The 20,272-nt window shown below is 46.0% G+C and overlaps 1 non-coding gene across 1 annotated transcript; it reads left to right on the forward strand.

The window, feature by feature from the left end:
• Positions 1–19,876: 19,876 nt before the first annotated feature.
• LOC131292509 (5.8S ribosomal RNA) lies at positions 19,877–20,031 on the forward strand. The gene has a single exon (XR_009190140.1). It is a non-coding gene; the product is annotated as a 5.8S ribosomal RNA (ribosomal RNA).
• Positions 20,032–20,272: the final 241 nt, after the last annotated feature.

Genomic DNA, 20,272 nt, shown 5'->3' on the forward strand with positions numbered 1-20,272 from the left:
TAGATGGCCGAGCGAGGCAAACGGCTCACCGTTGGAAAGGTCTTGGGGAGACCTATCTACCCTGAAAGTTTTATGAGGCTGAGTTGAAAGACCACGGAGATATTAGGTGATGATGGTCCAATTCGGGGACCAAGTCGCAGGAAATGGCACTTGACCAAAATCACCCTTGGAAGGTGAATACCGGCTTACCGGTAAGAGATAGCGACTTGGCGTAGAATATTCATAAGTTGGGCGTGTAGAGACGCAACTTTCATTATATGGGGGCAACCCGGTCAGGGTGCTCCAAGTCGGTCGTTTGGTCGGTATATGGTTTGGGCCGACCACATGGTGTACCAAGTTGAGGTATCTTTCATGAATTATAACTCGGTCAGTTTGCCACCGAGCGACAAGTTGCGGTGTGTTTTGGAATGGTCTTGAGTGGGACTATCAAGCAAAAATACAAACAGAATATCAGCTTGTCCATGGCCGAAGCTATTAGTGAAACATATAGCAAAATGGGTCCGAAAACGAATGAAATGGGACTTGGACCAAGAATAACGGCAAGTTAGAGAAGAGATAGCAAGTTGGCGTAGAACAATTATATTTAGTGCATGGTATAACCAAGAAAAAAGTATATGGGGCAAAGGTGCTGGCTGGCCTCCAAAGTGGAGATATGGGCGATACAAAGTTTGTACCCAAGTATGGCAAAAACTGGTAGAGGTACCTTTCATGAATTACTGCTCAGGCTGTATGGCACTTAGCGGGACGCTTGGCTCTGGTATGGAATAGTCTTGAGTGGGACTATCAAGGAAAAATACGAACAAAAAATCACCATGTCCACGGACGAAGGTATTAGCGAAACTTAGAGCGAAATTGCGACCAAGTCGCTGGAAATGGCCCTTGGACCAAGTATACCGTCAAGGCGGTACGAGATAGCGAGTTGACGTGGAACATTTATAAGTTTGCCTACAAGAGACAAAAGTTTAGTTATATGGGGCCAACCCGCTCAGGGTTGTCCAAGTCGGTCATATGGCTGATCGAAATTTTCGACCAAGTACTGAGAAAACAGGGTAAGGTACCGTGTACCTCGAATAACTTCGGCTGTAGATGTCCGAGCGAGGCGAACGGCATAGCGTTGGAAAGGTCTTGAGGTGCTCTAGACACCCTGAAAGTATGAGAAAGCTATCTGGAAAACTTGTGGAGATATTAGAGAAACATAGGGCCCAAAAGATACCAAGTCGCAGGAAATGGGCCCTCCATGAACACCCTAAAATCCCAATTACGGCTAAGTTGCAGGCCAGCTAGCGAAGTGAAATGTTCTAGGCATAACTAGAACACGTTAAGGCGCAACTTTTTGAATAAGAACTTTTTTCGATATCTGGTCCCCAAAGGGGGGATATGGGCGATCCAAGGATTTTTCCAAGTTTCGGAACTTTTTACGGTATCGCTCATAGCTCCGGCTGTAAGCAAGCAAATGACAATCTAAGACATGATTTGGAAAGGTATTGAGTAGTACTAACTTACGTTAGAACACAGCGAAGCGCTATCGGTTCATGGCAAGGCCGATATAAACAGTCAAAGATGAAAAATGTTGATAAAATGAACAAAAATTACCTTGGTACGCGAATAGCGGCCAGGGATGAAGAGGTACGAAGTTGGTGTAGAACAATTATAATTAGGGCTTGGTACGCTCTAAAAGTTTGCCGAAGACCGCAAAGCGCTCAGACCCATAGAAAGTGGCCATTTGGGCCGAACAGTGCATGCAAAGAGGTGAAAATGCAAAAATTGCACTTTGCGGGGCGATTTGCGGGGGGAAGGAGGGGTCGGAGGGCAAAATGTCCCTTGACCAAAAAGTTTTATCTCGTCGAGATCTACAACATTGCCGAAGACCGCAAAGCGCTAGCTCGCAATCGAAAAATCGAGATTTTGAAAATTTTCTAAGTCTTTGGCTCCCTAAGGAAAAGTTTCAAAAATCACGTTTGTCCCCAATTTTGAAGGGGAAGGAGTCGGTTCCGGGGCATGGTGTCTTCGGCAAAAAGTCTTATCTTTTTGCGTACTTTCGACTAGTTCAATAAAAATTTTTGACCCAAAAATTGTTCGGCGGACCCCTAGGTCGAAAAACCCGAAAAAAGTCGAAAAAAGTCGAAAATGTCGAAAAATGAGAAAACCTCATATTCGGACTCTACACGAGCCCCAGATATTGAAAAGTGAAATCCGCGGTCGATTTGGAACAAAAAATTGACCTAGGCAAAGTTGTATGGAGGTAGGGACCCCTGAGAAAAAAGTTTGGTCCCGAGGCTCCTTGGACCACCAAGTCCCTAGGTCGGACCAAAATCGGAAAAAATCCGACCAAAGTCGAAAGTGTCGAAAATTTTAAAAAACCCCTTTTGGGGCCCTATGGCCTCCCTAGATAATGAAAAGTGAGGTCCGCGGCCGATCCGGAAGAAAAACTTGACCTAGGCAAACTTGTATGACGGTGGGGACCCAAAAAAATTTCGATGAGTGTAGTTTAGACAGGCCGGAAAATGTATCGGAGGTCCGTATCAAGGGACGTCTTTTAGTTCTATGGGGTGGTGGTCGTCGAACAAAGTCGCCTAGGTCGACCACCAGAAAGACCAGTCGTGTTGTAATGGATGTTTTGACCACTTTACTAGGGAAACCTAGTACGTCGAAGCAAATTTGGGGTTCGAGATGTGTTGGTGAAAGTTGGTCCAACCTAGGTGTGCTTGGTGGAGGTTGACCATGAAAGTAGAGCATGATGGGAATGACCATAACTTTGGTTCTAGATGTCGGATCGGTACACTTTCGGCAGTTTTGGAAAGGTGAAGGCCTGCTCTAGCTATGTATCCTACCAAGCTGAGCGCCTACTAGTGAGCCGGAGGAGGTATTAAGGGTCAAAGGCAAAAAGGGGTACCCTAAAGTGCATGTGACCAAGAAAATGGGAAAAACGGTATCGCCTATAGCTCAGGCTGTATGGCTCGGATCGGAAAGCTTGGATATGCGTTGGAAAGGTCTTGACGAGCGCTAGCTATGTGTCCTACCAAGCGAAGCGCTAGGTGTTGAGCAAGTCGGTCATATTAGAGGGCAAAGGTAAAAAATGGTGGTTTAGAGGCGAAAATTCACCTTATGATCGAAAATAGCGGGCGAACGATAAGAGCTACGAACACGGCGTAGAACAATCATAAGTACGTTACCACAAGACCTAACTTTGGCCAATATAGAGCGAGAAGATCGGAGGTACCCATCAGGGTGATATGGCTGGTTCAAAGTTGGACCAAAACGAGACTTGAGAAATGGGTTGAAACACGGTATCGCGAATAACTCAGGCTGTATGGAACGGATCGACAAGCTAAGATCAGTGTTGGAAAGGTCGAACCGAGCGCTAACTATAATCCCAAACAACCGAAGCGCTAAGTGTTGAGCAAAACTGAGTTATTAAGCGACAAAGTGGAAAAATAATACCAAAATTTCCAAAAATCACACAAGACCAAGAATACCGAGCAGGCGGTAAGAGATAGCGGGTTGACGTAGAATACTTATAAGTTTGCCTCTACGAGACCTAAAAGTCGTCCATAGACAGCGAGAAGATCGGACCACTCTGGAAGGGTGATACGAGTGGTCAAAAATTGGCAAAAATGAAACATGGCTAAAATGGATTTGACTTGTGCACCGTATAGCTCCGGCTGTATGGCATGGATTGTTAAGCTAGGATATGTTTTGGAAAGGTAACACCCAGCGCTAGATACGACTAGAAGAAAGCAAAGCGCTAACTAGCATGATTTGGAAGTTATTAAGTGTCAAAGTCGAAAAATGTTACCAAAATTGAAACTCGAGTACATTGGGCCAAAAAGTACAAGTTGTGAAATTTGGACTTACGAGTAAAATACCGAGCAGGCGGTAAGAGATAGAGACTTGGTGTAGAACAATTATATGTTGGGCATGTTATAACCTATATTTGGCCCGAACATAGTGACGAGATCGGTGGTACCCAAAAGGGTGGTACAGGTGTTAGATGGTTTTCCCAGAGCATAAGCTCCACATGATATGGAAAACGGGAAACATCATAACTTCGGCTGTATGGCATGGAATGGAACGAACAAGGTATCGATGGAAAGAGAAAAGGTAGCGCTAACTATAATTCCTGCCAAGCAAAGCGCTAGCATGTGACCGTTCGGGTGTTATTGTGAGTCAAAGTCAGAAATTGTTACCACGAGAGGCGAAAATCCGACTAAGTCCATGAATACCGGGCTGGCGGTAAGAGATACGGCTTGGCCGTAGAACATTTATAAGTTGGCCAATACAAGACCTAAGTTTCGTCCATAGACGACAAGAAGATCGAAGATACGTGAAGGTGAGATATGGGCGTCCCAAAGTGGGCCTTTGAAAAAGTGACAAACTTCCCTTATAACAGCATACACCAAATATCTCTGGCTCTATGGCACCGAATAAGAAGTTGAGGTCAGCGATAGAAAGGTGATAGTCAGCGCTAAATATCATACGAACAGAGTGAAGCGCTAAAGGGAAAGGATCTTGGTGATATAAGGTGACAAAGTCGAGAAAAGTTGCCTCAAAATCATGAAAAATGTGAAAAAATGGCTAAGTCCCGGGTGCCTTAAGGGCAGGTTGATCGAATGTACCGAGCTGGCGGTACGAGATAGAGACTTGGTGTAGAACAATTATATGTTTGGCATGGCAAGACCTACATTTGGTCAATACAAAGTGAGAAGATCAAAGAAACCCGTAAGGGTGATATTGGTGTCCAAAGGTAAAAAGCACTAAGTCTTGGGAAACTTATATGAAGAAAAAGGACCCTGATGGGTCATATAGGATGGATCGAAAAATCGGCTAAGTCCCAAAATGGGGATGTCAGAACTACACTCATGTGTTACCACACCAAGCAAGGCAAACTTATATGAAGCAAAGGACCCTGATGGGTCATATGGTATTTTACGAAAAATCGGCTAAGTCCCAAAATGGGGATGTCAGAACTACACTCAAATGTTACCACACCAAGCAAGGCAAACTTATATGAAGCAAAGGACCCTGATGTGTCATATGGTATGGATCGAAAAATCGGCTAAGTCCCAAATTGGGGATGTCAGAACTACACTCAAATGTTACCACACCAAGCAAGGCAAACTTATATGAAGCAAAGGACCCTGATGGGTCATATGGTATTTTACGAAAAATCGGCTAAGTCCCAAAATGGGGATGTCAGAACTACACTCAAATGTTACCACACCAAGCAAGGCAAACTTATATGAAGGAAAGGACCCTGATGGGTCATATGGTATTTTACGAAAAATCGGCTAAGTCCCAAATTGGGGATGTCAGAACTACACTCAAATGTTACCACACCAAGCAAGGCAAACTTATATGAAGCAAAGGACCCTGATGGGTCATATGGTATTTTACGAAAAATCGGCTAAGTCCCAAAATGGGGATGTCAGAACTACACTCAAATGTTACCACACCAAGCAAGGCAAACTTATATGAAGGAAAGGACCCTGATGGGTCATATGGTATTTTACGAAAAATCGGCTAAGTCCCAAAATGGGGATGTCAGAACTACACTCAAATGTTACCACACCAAGCAAGGCAAACTTATATGAAGGAAAGGACCCTGATGGGTCATATGGTATTTTACGAAAAATCGGCTAAGTCCCAAAATGGGGATGTCAGAACTACACTCAAATGTTACCACACCAAGCAAGGCAAACTTATATGAAGGAAAGGACCCTGATGGGTCATATGGTATTTTACGAAAAATCGGCTAAGTCCCAAAATGGGGATGTCAGAACTACACTCAAATGTTACCACACCAAGCAAGGCAAACTTATATGAAGGAAAGGACCCTGATGGGTCATATGGTATTTTACGAAAAATCGGCTAAGTCCCAAAATGGGGATGTCAGAACTACACTCAAATGTTACCACACCAAGCAAGGCAAACTTATATGAAGGAAAGGACCCTGATGGGTCATATGGTATTTTACGAAAAATCGGCTAAGTCCCAAAATGGGGATGTCAGAACTACACTCAAATGTTACCACACCAAGCAAGGCAAACTTATATGAAGGAAAGGACCCTGATGGGTCATATGGTATGGATCGAAAAATCGGCTAAGTCCCAAAATGGGGATGTCAGAACTACACTCAAATGTTACCACACCAAGCAAGGCAAACTTATATGAAGCAAAGGACCCTGATGGGTCATATGGTATTTTACGAAAAATCGGCTAAGTCCCAAAATGGGGATGTCAGAACTACACTCAAATGTTACCACACCAAGCAAGGCAAACTTATATGAAGGAAAGGACCCTGATGGGTCATATGGTATTTTACGAAAAATCGGCTAAGTCCCAAAATGGGGATGTCAGAACTACACTCAAATGTTACCACACCAAGCAAGGCAAACTTATATGAAGGAAAGGACCCTGATGGGTCATATGGTATTTTACGAAAAATCGGCTAAGTCCCAAAATGGGGATGTCAGAACTACACTCAAATGTTACCACACCAAGCAAGGCAAACTTATATGAAGGAAAGGACCCTGATGGGTCATATGGTATTTTACGAAAAATCGGCTAAGTCCCAAAATGGGGATGTCAGAACTACACTCAAATGTTACCACACCAAGCAAGGCAAACTTATATGAAGGAAAGGACCCTGATGGGTCATATGGTATTTTACGAAAAATCGGCTAAGTCCCAAAATGGGGATGTCAGAACTACACTCAAATGTTACCACACCAAGCAAGGCAAACTTATATGAAGGAAAGGACCCTGATGGGTCATATGGTATTTTACGAAAAATCGGCTAAGTCCCAAAATGGGGATGTCAGAACTACACTCAAATGTTACCACACCAAGCAAGGCAAACTTATATGAAGGAAAGGACCCTGATGGGTCATATGGTATGGATCGAAAAATCGGCTAAGTCCCAAAATGGGGATGTCAGAACTACACTCAAATGTTACCACACCAAGCAAGGCAAACTTATATGAAGCAAAGGACCCTGATGGGTCATATGGTATTTTACGAAAAATCGGCTAAGTCCCAAAATGGGGATGTCAGAACTACACTCAAATGTTACCACACCAAGCAAGGCAAACTTATATGAAGGAAAGGACCCTGATGGGTCATATGGTATTTTACGAAAAATCGGCTAAGTCCCAAAATGGGGATGTCAGAACTACACTCAAATGTTACCACACCAAGCAAGGCAAACTTATATGAAGGAAAGGACCCTGATGGGTCATATGGTATTTTACGAAAAATCGGCTAAGTCCCAAAATGGGGATGTCAGAACTACACTCAAATGTTACCACACCAAGCAAGGCAAACTTATATGAAGCAAAGGACCCTGATGGGTCATATGGTATTGATTGAAAAATCGGCTAAGTCCCAAAATGGGGATGTCAGAACTACACTCCAATGTTACCACACCAAGCAAGGCAAACTTATATGAAGGAAAGGACCCATATGGGTCATATGGTATTTTACGAAAAATCGGCTAAGTCCCAAAATGATGATGTCAGAACTACACTCAAATGTTACCATACCAAGCAAGGCAAACTTATATGAAGGAAAGGACCCATATGGGTCATATGGTATTTTACGAAAAATCGGCTAAGTCCCAAAATTGGGATGTCTGAACTACACTAAAAAGTTACCACATCAAGCAAGGCAAAGTACCTAGGTGAACCCTAGCAAGAAACACGGACCAAGTCAGATGGCCTAAGTCAAGAGAACAAGTGACCTAGGCAAAGTTGTATGACGGTGAGGACCCTGAAAAATCTGGTTAGTGTAGTTTAGACAGGGGAGGTTTTTGGGTCGGCTGAACCTCCTTATTTTGGGTTTTGACCTCCTCAAGAAGCTACACCTAGGCAAACTGCCTAGGGTGAAAGTGCGAAGACCAATCGAATAGTAAGACAAGTTTTGACCGATCGCCCTAGGCAAGCTTGTATGAAGAAAGGGACCCTATGGGTCATATGGAAATACATGAAAAATCGGCTAAGTCCCAAAATTGGGATGTCTGAACTACACTAAAAAGTTACCACATCAAGCAAGGCAAAGTACCTAGGTGAACCCTAGCAAGAAACACGGACCAAGTCAGATGGCCTAAGTCAAGAGAACAAGTGACCTAGGCAAAGTTGTATGACGGTGAGGACCCTGAAAAATCTGGTTAGTGTAGTTTAGACAGGGGAGGTTTTTGGGTCGGCTGAACCTCCTTATTTTGGGTTTTGACCTCCTCAAGAAGCTACACCTAGGCAAACTGCCTAGGGTGAAAGTGCGAAGACCAATCGAATAGTAAGACAAGTTTTGACCGATCGCCCTAGGCAAGCTTGTATGAAGAAAGGGACCCTATGGGTCATATGGAAATACATGAAAAATCGGCTAAGTCCCAAAATTGGGATGTCTGAACTACACTAAAAAGTTACCACATCAAGCAAGGCAAAGTACCTAGGTGAACCCTAGCAAGAAACACGGACCAAGTCAGATGGCCTAAGTCAAGAGAACAAGTGACCTAGGCAAAGTTGTATGACGGTGAGGACCCTGAAAAATCTGGTTAGTGTAGTTTAGACAGGGGAGGTTTTTGGGTCGGCTGAACCTCCTTATTTTGGGTTTTGACCTCCTCAAGAAGCTACACCTAGGCAAACTGCCTAGGGTGAAAGTGCGAAGACCAATCGAATAGTAAGACAAGTTTTGACCGATCGCCCTAGGCAAGCTTGTATGAAGAAAGGGACCCTATGGGTCATATGGAAATACATGAAAAATCGGCTAAGTCCCAAAATTGGGATGTCTGAACTACACTAAAAAGTTACCACATCAAGCAAGGCAAAGTACCTAGGTGAACCCTAGGAAGAAACACGGACCAAGTCGGATGGCCTAAGTCAAGAGTACAAGTGACCTAGGCAAAGTTGTATGGCGCTGAGGACCCTGAAAAATCGGGTTAGTGTAGTTCAGACAGGGGAGGTTTCAGGGTCGGCTGGACCTCCTTATTTCGGGTTTTGGCCTCCTCAAGAAGACAGACCTAGGCGAATTGCCTAGGGTGAAAGTGCGAAGACCAATCGAATAGTAAGACAAGTTTTGACCGATCGCCCTAGGCAAGCTTGTATGAAGAAAGGGACCCTATGGGTCATATGGAAATATACGAAAAATCGGCTAAGTCCCAAAATTGGGATGTCAGAACTACACTAAAAAGTTACCACATCAAGCAAGGCAAAGTACCTAGGTGAACCCTAGGAAGAAACACGGACCAAGTCAGATGGCCTAGGTCAAGAGTATAAGTGACCTAGGCAAAGTTGTATGGCGCTGAGGACCCTGAAAAATCGGGTTAGTGTAGTTAAGACAGGGGAGGTTTCAGGGTCGGCTGGACCTCCTTATTTCGGGTTTTGGCCTCCTCAAGAAGACAGACCTAGGCGAATTGCCTAGGGTGAAAGTGCGAAGACCAATCGAATAGTAAGACAAGTTTTGACCGATCGCCCTAGGCAAGCTTGTATGAAGAAAGGGACCCTATGGGTCATATGGAAATACATGAAAAATCGGCTAAGTCCCAAAATTGGGATGTCTGAACTACACTAAAAAGTTACCACAGCAAGCAAGGCAAAGTACCTAGGTGAACCCTAGGAAGAAACACGGACCAAGTCAGATGGCCTAAGTCAAGAGTACAAGTGACCTAGGCAAAGTTGTATGGCGCTGAGGACCCTGAAAAATCGGGTTAGTGTAGTTCAGACAGGGGAGGTTTCTGGGTCGGCTGAACCTCCTTATTTCGGGTTTTGGCCTCCTCAAGAAGACAGACCTAGGCAAACTGCCTAGGGTGAAAGTGCGAAGACCAATCGAATAGTAAGACAAGTTTTGACCGATCGCCCTAGGCAAGCTTGTATGAAGAAAGGGACCCTATGGGTCATATGGAAATACATGAAAAATCGGCTAAGTCCCAAAATTGGGATGTCTGAACTACACTAAAAAGTTACCACATCAAGCAAGGCAAAGTACCTAGGTGAACCCTAGGAAGAAACACGGACCAAGTCGGATGGCCTAAGTCAAGAGTACAAGTGACCTAGGCAAAGTTGTATGGCGCTGAGGACCCTGAAAAATCGGGTTAGTGTAGTTCAGACAGGGGAGGTTTCAGGGTCGGCTGGACCTCCTTATTTCGGGTTTTGGCCTCCTCAAGAAGACAGACCTAGGCGAATTGCCTAGGGTGAAAGTGCGAAGACCAATCGAATAGTAAGACAAGTTTTGACCGATCGCCCTAGGCAAGCTTGTATGAAGAAAGGGACCCTATGGGTCATATGGAAATATACGAAAAATCGGCTAAGTCCCAAAATTGGGATGTCAGAACTACACTAAAAAGTTACCACATCAAGCAAGGCAAAGTACCTAGGTGAACCCTAGGAAGAAACACGGACCAAGTCAGATGGCCTAGGTCAAGAGTATAAGTGACCTAGGCAAAGTTGTATGGCGCTGAGGACCCTGAAAAATCGGGTTAGTGTAGTTAAGACAGGGGAGGTTTCAGGGTCGGCTGGACCTCCTTATTTCGGGTTTTGGCCTCCTCAAGAAGACAGACCTAGGCGAATTGCCTAGGGTGAAAGTGCGAAGACCAATCGAATAGTAAGACAAGTTTTGACCGATCGCCCTAGGCAAGCTTGTATGAAGAAAGGGACCCTATGGGTCATATGGAAATATACGAAAAATCGGCTAAGTCCCAAAATTGGGATGTCAGAACTACACTTTAAAGTTACCACATTAGCAAGGCAGACTTGTATGAAGAACGGGACCCTGGTGAAAGTAGCAAATATCCCAAACCGAACATGAATATTATACACACAAGAGTACGAACATAAAGGAACACGGACCAAGCGTACCGAGAGAATCGGTACTATAGAACCCTCGTGGTTCTACACAAAGACTTTATGTTAGGGGTTCAAGCCCCATAGTACTCAAACGGTGACAGTAGCAAATATCCCAAAACAAACGTGAATCTTATTCACAAGAGTACGAACATAAAGGAACACGGACCAAGCGTACCGAGAGAATCGGTACTATAGAGCCCTCGTGGTTCTACACAAAGACTTTATGTTCGGGGTTCACACCCCAAATCGAACGTGGAATTTACTTTCTGATGGTCATGCGGTCGTCCAAAGGGGTCTAGTATCCTGGGATGACAAGCATCACGGGCACAGCTCGTATCAAAACAGTCGAAGAGGCCCGCGAAAGCTTGCTTTCCATGGCTATGCGATGCACAAATTGAGTTTACTCACCGTAGTATAAAACGAACGAACCGAACCTATCCGAGTAGGGATAATGGGCGCAGTAACATACTTCTGTGACCCAGCGAGAGTTGAACGAGGTGACATGAACTGTCAGTGGCTTATATCAGATGGGATACATACATGAGATTGCTTTCAAATCTACACTCGAAAACCTAACCAAGTAAAAGCGAACGTGGGGAGGATTCGAAACCGGTAACGAAATCTTAAGCTGGAAAGAGTCATCACTATGGATACATATTATGCGAAACCAATCAAGTGCTCAGTACTGATCCAAAACCTAAGAGCACTAGTGAACACCTTATTCTCACCCTAGTTCACATCCAAGTGATCGACCACGTGTGTGAAGCAAAGACCAATCGAATTCCTCAATGAACCGAACACTATGAACAAATGGCCAAAAACGTTATAACTATCCAAACATCCTACTATCTAACGAAAGTCATCACGATGGAACCATACCATGATCTTTAACCTATAGCGCTCACCATATTCCTATCCAGAGTGCAAGTGAACAGATTGCTCACCCCTACCAGTTCACATCCACGTGATCGACTAACATACCGAGGTTACCACAAGTCAGAGTTATACGTTTACAAGCGCAAGACCAATCGAAAACCCCGAAAGCAATCTCGACCCAAAATGTATTATCCGTGAGTGTAGTCGAGTCTCGTACTCGTCATCTGTAATCGTCGGATAGAATATCCAGTACACGGTTGTCTTTCCAAATGAAATCTACATACAGAACTCGCTCTTGGCAAATGGGTGGCAATGGCGCAATCAGGAGCGAGTTCCCGTCCGGGTGCCAAGTGATTGGCAAATGTCTGGGGGAAAGCAACCATATGTTGATTTGTCTGTTAGTGTACTGGGTGTTTGAGGTATGTAGTATCCACGCTTGGTTGGGTGTGTCAGAGGACCATGGATGCGTTCACAACCCCAATTGGGGTACATCGGGAATGATTTTGTGGAACCGATGTGCCCGGCACACACTAAGTTTTGTTGCAAGTTAATAGTGTGCCATGTCCGGGGGGGTTGTGATTAAACTCTGGTGAATTGCGTACTGTGGTGATTGGGGTATGAAAGCCCCGCAGTTGCAATGATCGGACGCGCCTAGCGTGTCCTTTAGTTGATGGTAGGGAAATGAAGGCCCTTGTCAGCTCACCTAAGTATTCATGGAAGTTTGGCATAAGGTCGCTGTGGTAGGGGTATGAAGGCCCCGTCAGCGCATGCACAATCGGGCGCACGAGCGCTTAGCGGAGTCGAATGCCGCTCAAGTGCCTGTCCGGTGCATCGGGTGTGTGTGATACGAGGGCAATGAGGTTCGCACGGGGGCTCGCCTCCCGTGTGCTACCGGACTTGACAACATATAGAACGTGGTGTTTGCTCCTCCGGGTGCAATGGGACAATGAACATTCGAACGCAAAGTCGGAATTCTGGTTGATCCTACCAGTAATATACGCTCGTCTCAAAGGTTAAGCCATGCATGTCTAAGTACAAACAGATTTAATGTGAAACCGCATAAGGCTCAGTATAACAGCTATAATTTACGAGATCATCAACCTAGTTACTTGGATAACTGTGGAAAATCTAGAGCTAATACATGCAACATGCCAGGACCCTCGCGGGAACTGGTGCACTTATTAGTCAAACCAATCGCGGGTTCTCCGTGTCATTGAGTTGAAGTCTGGATAATGATGCTGATCGTATGGTCTCGCACCGACGACAGATCTCGCAAATATCTGCCCTATCAACTATGGATGGTAGTATAGAGGACTACCATGGTTGCAACGGGTAACGGGGAATCAGGGTTCGATTCCGGAGAGGGAGCCTGAGAAATGGCTACCACATCCAAGGAAGGCAGCAGGCGCGTAAATTACCCAATCCCGGGACGGGGAGGTAGTGACGAGAAATAACAATATGAAACTCTTTAATGATGTTTCATAATTGGAATGAGTAGAGCATAAATCCTTCTACGAGGATCAAGTGGAGGGCAAGTCTGGTGCCAGCAGCCGCGGTAATTCCAGCTCCACTAGCGTATATTAAAATTGTTGCGGTTAAAACGTTCGAAGTTGATACTTGTCCAACACAGTCCGGCTCCGCCGACCCGGTCAACCCGTGGTCGGTGGGCCAAGTCGGAATCTGGTTGCGACTCAATGGTGTGGTAGGGCACCAAGTCTGTGTCATGGTGTGCCCTTCAACGGGTGCAAGTGTAACATAGAGCTCGACCGCTCACGTTTACCTTGAACAAATTAGAGTGCTTAAAGCAGGGTGCCCAAACGCCCTAGAATAATCTTGCATGGAATAATGGAATACGACCTTGGTCTAATCTTTCATTGGTTTGTACTCAGACCGGAGGTAATGATTAACAGAAGTAGTTGGGGACACTAGTATTACGGCGCGAGAGGTGAAATTCGTAGACCGTCGTAAGACTAACTAAAGCGAAGGCATTTGTCAAGGATGCTTTCTTTAATCAAGAACGAAAGTTAGAGGATCGAAGGCGATTAGATACCGCCCTAGTTCTAACCGTAAACGATGCCAACTAGCAATTGGGAGACGCTACAACCAGGTGCTCTCAGTAGCTTCCGGGAAACCAAAGTCAGGTTCCGGGGGAAGTATGGTTGCAAAGTTGAAACTTAAAGGAATTGACGGAAGGGCACCACAATGAAATGGAGCTTGCGGTTCAATTTGACTCAACACGGGAAAACTTACCAGGTCCGAACTTATGGAGGTGAGACAGATTAATAGCTCTTTCTCAAATTTAAGGGTAGTGGTGCATGGCCGTTCTTAGTTCGTGGATTGATTTGTCTGGTTAATTCCGATAACGAACGTGACTCACATATGCTAACTAGAACGCAGTCAGCGTTAATGCGTCGATGCCGATTGGAACGGGTTAGGACCTTTCGGTGGAGTATGACCTGACACCTTCGCTGTTCGTGTGCGCAAGTGCACTTACGGTACGCTGCTTAGCAGGACAATTTGTGTTTAGCAAAATGAGATCGAGCGATAACAGGTCCGTGATGCCCTTAGATGTTCTGGGCTACACGCGTGCTACAATGTGGGTAGCAGCGTGTCTCCTATTCCGAGAGGAACGGGAAATCACTCAAATACTCACTTAGTAGGGATTATGGATTGCAATGGTCCATATGAACTCGGAACTTCTAGTAAGTGCTGGTCATCAGCCAGCGTTGAATACGTCCCTGCCCTTTGTACACACCGCCCGTCGCTACTACCGATGGATTATTTAGTGAGGTCTTTGGAGATGATCGTTCGCTGGATCCTCGTGAACCGCGTCTGCTTTATCGAAGTTGACCGAACTTGATGATTTAGAGGAAGTAAAAGTCGTAACAAGGTTTCCGTAGGTGAACCTGCGGAAGGATCATTAGTGGCCAAGTGATCCTTCCAGAAGTCCGAACCTGCGGGTTGAGACTTCGGCACAAGTTGCCATATGATAATTGACGAAACACTATAGAAGTCCGAACCTGCGGGTTGAGACTTCGGCACAAGTTGCCATATGATAATTGACGAAACACTATAGAAGTCCGAACCTGCGGGTTGAGACTCAGGCACAAGTTGCCATATGAAAGTTGACGAAACACTAACAAGTCCGAACCTGCGGGTTGAGACTTAGGCACACGTTGCCTTATACATGACTTCGAACAAATACACAAGTCCGAACCTGCGGGTTGAGACTTAGGCACAAGTTGCCTTATACATGACTTCGAACAAATACACAAGTCCGAACCTGCGGGTTGAGACTTAGGCACAAGTTGCCATATGAAACTTGACGAAACACTAACAAGTCCGAACCTGCGGGTTGAGACTTAGGCACACGTTGCCTTATACATGACTTCGAACAAATACACAAGTCCGAACCCGCAGGTTCGGACTTAGGCACAAGTTGCCTTATACATACATTGGCCAAATAAACAGAAGTCCGAACCTGCGGGTTGAGACTTAGGCACAAGTTGCCATATTATATTCGATCAAACACTAAGTAGTCCGAACCTGCGGGTTGAGACTCAAGACCGTAACAAGATGTCACTATACAAGTCCGAACCTAAGGGTTGAGACTTAATGCGATCTAGATACCAAGTTGACATTAAATACCTGTTGAGCAAAACCAAAGATTCCCTGTTCTCGAATGATTACACTATATAACAGGGAATCATGAAGAAATCAAGCAAGCGTGAAACAAAGTCATCACTTGGGCATGCTCGATAGCCAACCACATGACCTTAACCTAAGAGAGCATGCAAACCACATGATACCTATAAACGATTAACCCGCCCTAGTTCAATCGTTCACCAAGTGATGACTTCAGTATGGCTAAGAGAAAAACTTTTAAATGGGAAAAACTCTAAGTCCGAACCTCCGGGTTGAGACTTCCGCGTCGGAGGTGGGCGCACCTCCTATCCGAAAGATGATGAATCAGGGGTGTTCGGTCAGCAATGGTCGGATGCCCCGTCGTAGTCCAACTATGACAATCAAAGTCAAGACCTCCGGGTTGAGACTTTCCGCGAGTACAAGCATAAAGGAACACGGACCAAGCCGTACCGAGAGAATCGGTACTAGAGCCCTCGTGGTTCTACATTGAGAGAGCCCTCGTGGTTCTCATTAGGGGCTTTATGCAAGTCGTACTCAATACTGTGGTGTGAAGTATAAAGTATAGTCCTCGCCTGGTCCACGCTGCTTCGGCGGTCCTGGGTAAGATAGTTAATTCTAGCTTGCCCTATAGTGGAATGAGGACACTTAATGCTTCGTCTTTTAGCGGCGGCTAGACTCCTCCTCACGGGGAACGAGTTGACGCGCACAGCGGCGGCTTACGCACTATGGCAATCATGGATGCCTGAAGATTCCGTGAAGTTCTCCCCTGGTCCACGCTGCCTCGGCAGTCCTGGGTAAAATGGAATATTTCCAGCTTGCCCTATAGTGGAAGAGGACTATCCAACAATACAAAGTCAAGACCTCCGGGTTGAGACTTTCCGCGTCGGTGGTGTCGCGCACCGCCTATCCGAAAGATGGTGTAACAGGGGTGTTCGATCAGCAATGGTCGGATGCCCCGTCATAGTCCAACTATGACAACCAAAGTCAAGACCTCCGGGTTGAGACTTTCCGCGTCCGGAGGTACGCGTACCGCCTACCCGAAAGATGGTGTGCTTCTGGGGTATTCGATGAGTCGGATACCCCGTCGTAGTCCAACTATGACAATACAAAGTCAAGACCTCCGGGTTGAGACTTCCGCGTCGGAGGTGCGCGCACCGCCTACCCGAAAGATGATGAATCAGGGGTGTTCGATCAGCAATGGTCGGATGCCCCGTCGTAGTCCAACTATGACAATCAAAGTCAAGACCTCCGGGTTGAGACTTCCGCGTCCGGAGGTACGCGTACCGCCTACCCGAAAGATGGTGAATCAGGGGTGTTCGATCAGCAATGGTCGGATGCCCCGTCGTAGTCCAACTATGACAATCAAAGTCAAGACCTCCGGGTTGAGACTTTCTAAGAGTACAAGCATAAAGGAACACGGACCAAGCCGTACCGAGAGAATCGGTACTAGAGCCCTCGTGGTTCTACATTGAGAGAGCCCTCGTGGTTCTCATTAGGGGCTTTATGCAAGTCGTACTCAATACTGTGGTGTGAAGTATAAAGTATAGAGTCCTCCACTGGTCCACGCTGCTCCGGCGGTCCTGGGTAAGATAGTTCATTCTAGCTTGCCCTATGTGGAAGAGGACTCAATACCCTACCTGTTGAGCTTGAAACAAAGTCATCACTTGGGCATGCTCATATTGCCATACACAATTACATTATATTCGAATGAGCATGCAAGCGACCCTATATAGACCGAACCAAAACGATAGATACCGCCGTAGTTCACCCCCACCAAGTGATGACTTCAGTATGGCTAGTGTGTGAAGTATAAAGTATAGTCCTCCCCTGGTCCACACTGCTTCGGCGGTCCTGGGTAAGATAGTTAGTTCTAGCTTGCCCTATGTGGAAGAGGACACAATACTTAATACTTAGAGTACAAGCATAAAGGAACACGGACCAAGCCGTACCGAGAGAATCGGTACTAGAGCCCTCGCGGTTCTACATTGTGAGCCCTCGTGGTTCAAACTAGATACTTTATGCAAGGCGTACTCAAAACTGTGGTGTGAAGTATAAAGTATAGTCCTCATCTGGTCCACGCTGCTTCGGCGGTCCTGGGTAAGATAGTTAATTCTAGCTTGCCCTATGTGGAAGAGGACACAATACTTAATACTGTGGTGTAATGGACAAGGTATAGTCCTCCACTGGTCCACGCTGCTCCGGCGGTCCTGGGTAAGATAGTTCATTCTAGCTTGCCCTATGTGGAAGAGGACTCAATACCCTACCTGTTGAGCTTGAAACAAAGTCATCACTTGGGCATGCTCATATTGCCATACAATATTCCATTATCTACTAATGAGCATGCAGCTATATGATTATAACCTGTAAACGATTACCCCGCCGTAGTTCAGCGCTTCAACCAAGTGAAGACTTCAGTATGGCTAGTGTGTGAAGTATAAAGTATAGTCCTCCCCTGGTCCACACTGCTTCGGCGGTCCTGGGTAAGATAGTTAGTTCTAGCTTGCCCTATGGTGGAAGAGGACACCATACTTAATACTGTGGTGTAATGAACAAAGTATAGTCCTCCACTGGTCCACGCTGCTTTGCAGTCCTGGGTAAGATAGTTAATTCTAGCTTGCCCTATGTGGAAGAGGGCATACAAGACAAAGTATAGTTCTCCCCTGGTCCACGCTGCTTCGGCGGTCCTGGGTAAGATAGTTAATTCTAGCTTGCCCTATGTGGAAGAGAGCATACATGAACCAAGAACGAAGGTTATGATCGAGGAATGATTCGACAACTAACCGATGGTATGAAATGTGAAGAATTCAAGCAAGCACACAATCAAGTCATCACTTGGGCATGCTCGATAGCCAACCCTATGACATTAACCTAGTAGAGCATGCGAAAACCAATATATATGTAAACGATGCCCCTCCCTAGTTCAGCGCTTCAACCAAGTGATGACTTCAGAATGGCTAAATCAAATCGGTTCAAAACATACCATCGGTACCCTATTGAAACACACAAGTCGATATCAAACCTCATGATTGTGTAGTCCTCCACTGGTCCACACCGCTTCGGCGGTCCTGGGTAAGATAGTTCATTCTAGCTTGCCCTATGTGGAAGAGGGCACATTACTCAATACTGTGGTGTTATGAACAAAGTATAGTCCTCCACTGGTCCACGCTGCTCCGGCGGTCCTGGGTAAGATAGTTCATTCTAGCTTGCCCTATGTGGAAGAGGGCATACAAGACAAAGTATAGTTCTCCCCTGGTCCACGCTGCTTCGGCGGTCCTGGGTAAGATAGTTAATTCTAGCTTGCCCTATGTGGAAGAGAGCATACATGAACCAAGAACGAAGGTTATGATCGAGGAATGATTCGACAACTAACCGATGGTATGAAATGTGAAGAATTCAAGCAAGCACACAATCAAGTCATCACTTGGGCATGCTCGATAGCCAACCCTATGACATTAACCTAGTAGAGCATGCGAAAACCAATATATATGTAAACGATGCCCCTCCCTAGTTCAGCGCTTCAACCAAGTGATGACTTCAGAATGGCTAAATCAAATCGGTTCAAAACATACCATCGGTACCCTATTGAAACACACAAGTCGATATCAAACCTCATGATTGTGTAGTCCTCCACTGGTCCACGCCGCTTCGGCCGTCCTGGGTAAAATGGAACATTCCAGCTTGCCCTATGTGGAAGAGGGCACATTACTCAATACTGTGGTGTGAAGTATAAAGTTCAGTTCTCCCCTGGTCCACGCTGCTTCGGCGGTCCTGGGTAAGATAGTTCATTCTAGCTTGCCCTATGTGGAAGAGGACACTTCATACTTCGTCTCTAAGCGGCGGCTTGACTCCTCCCTACGGGGAACGGGTTTACGCGCACAGCGGCGGCTTACGCACTATGGCAGTCATGGATGCCTTACGTTTCTATGAAGAGTGTGTTCCTCCCCTGGTCCACGCTGCTTCGGCAGTCCTGGGTAAGATAGTTAGTTCTAGCTTGCCCTATGTGGAAGAGGACACGAAGACTTACTGTGGTGTGAAGCATAAAGTTCAGTTCTCCCCTGGTCCACGCCGCTTCGGCCGTCCTGGGTAAAATGGATTCATCCAGCTTGCCCTATGTGGAATGAGGACACTTTATGTTTCGTCTCTAAGCGGCGGCTTGCTCCTCCCTACGGGGAACGGGTATACGCGCACAGCGGCGGCTTACGTTATGGCAGTCATGGATGCCTTACGTTTCCATGAAAAGTGTGTTCCTCCCCTGGTCCACGCTGCTTCGGCAGTCCTGGGTAAGATAGTTAGTTCTAGCTTGCCCTATGTGGAAGAGGACACGTAGACTTACTGTGGTGTGAAGTATAAGGTTCAGTTCTCCCCTGGTCCACGCCGCTTCGGCCGTCCTGGGTAAAATGGATTCATCCAGCTTGCCCTATGTGGAATGAGGACACTTTATGCTTCGTCTCTAAGCGGCGGCTTGCTCCTCCCTACGGGGAACGGGTATACGCGCACAGCGGCGGCTTACGCAAGTTAGTCACCCTCGGCAGTGGATCACTCGGCTCATGGATCGATGAAGACCGCAGCTAACTGCGCGTCATAATGTGAACTGCAGGACACATGAACATTGATAAGTTGAACGCATATTGCACGTCGTGGGAACCTACCATGATGTACAGATGACTGAGCGCTTATATTTGAGAAATGTATCGCATACATTTAACTACGCCGTGACACCCGTCACGAGACGTGCACCATGATGTTAACTAGGGTCGCGACGACCCGCTAGCATTAAAGAACCCGTGGTTTACAATATACTGGCATTGGAATTCGAAGTATTTAGAGCGTCCGTGTTCCCGCGTGAGGCGGAAGTACGAGGAGAAGGCGTGCTTGTGGTGTCTGTGGTGGTGTTTACTGATGTCTAGCTTCAGCTT

This window comes from Anopheles ziemanni (assembly GCF_943734765.1).
Source record: "Anopheles ziemanni chromosome X unlocalized genomic scaffold, idAnoZiCoDA_A2_x.2 X_unloc_69, whole genome shotgun sequence".
NCBI lineage: Eukaryota > Metazoa > Arthropoda > Insecta > Diptera > Culicidae > Anopheles > Anopheles ziemanni.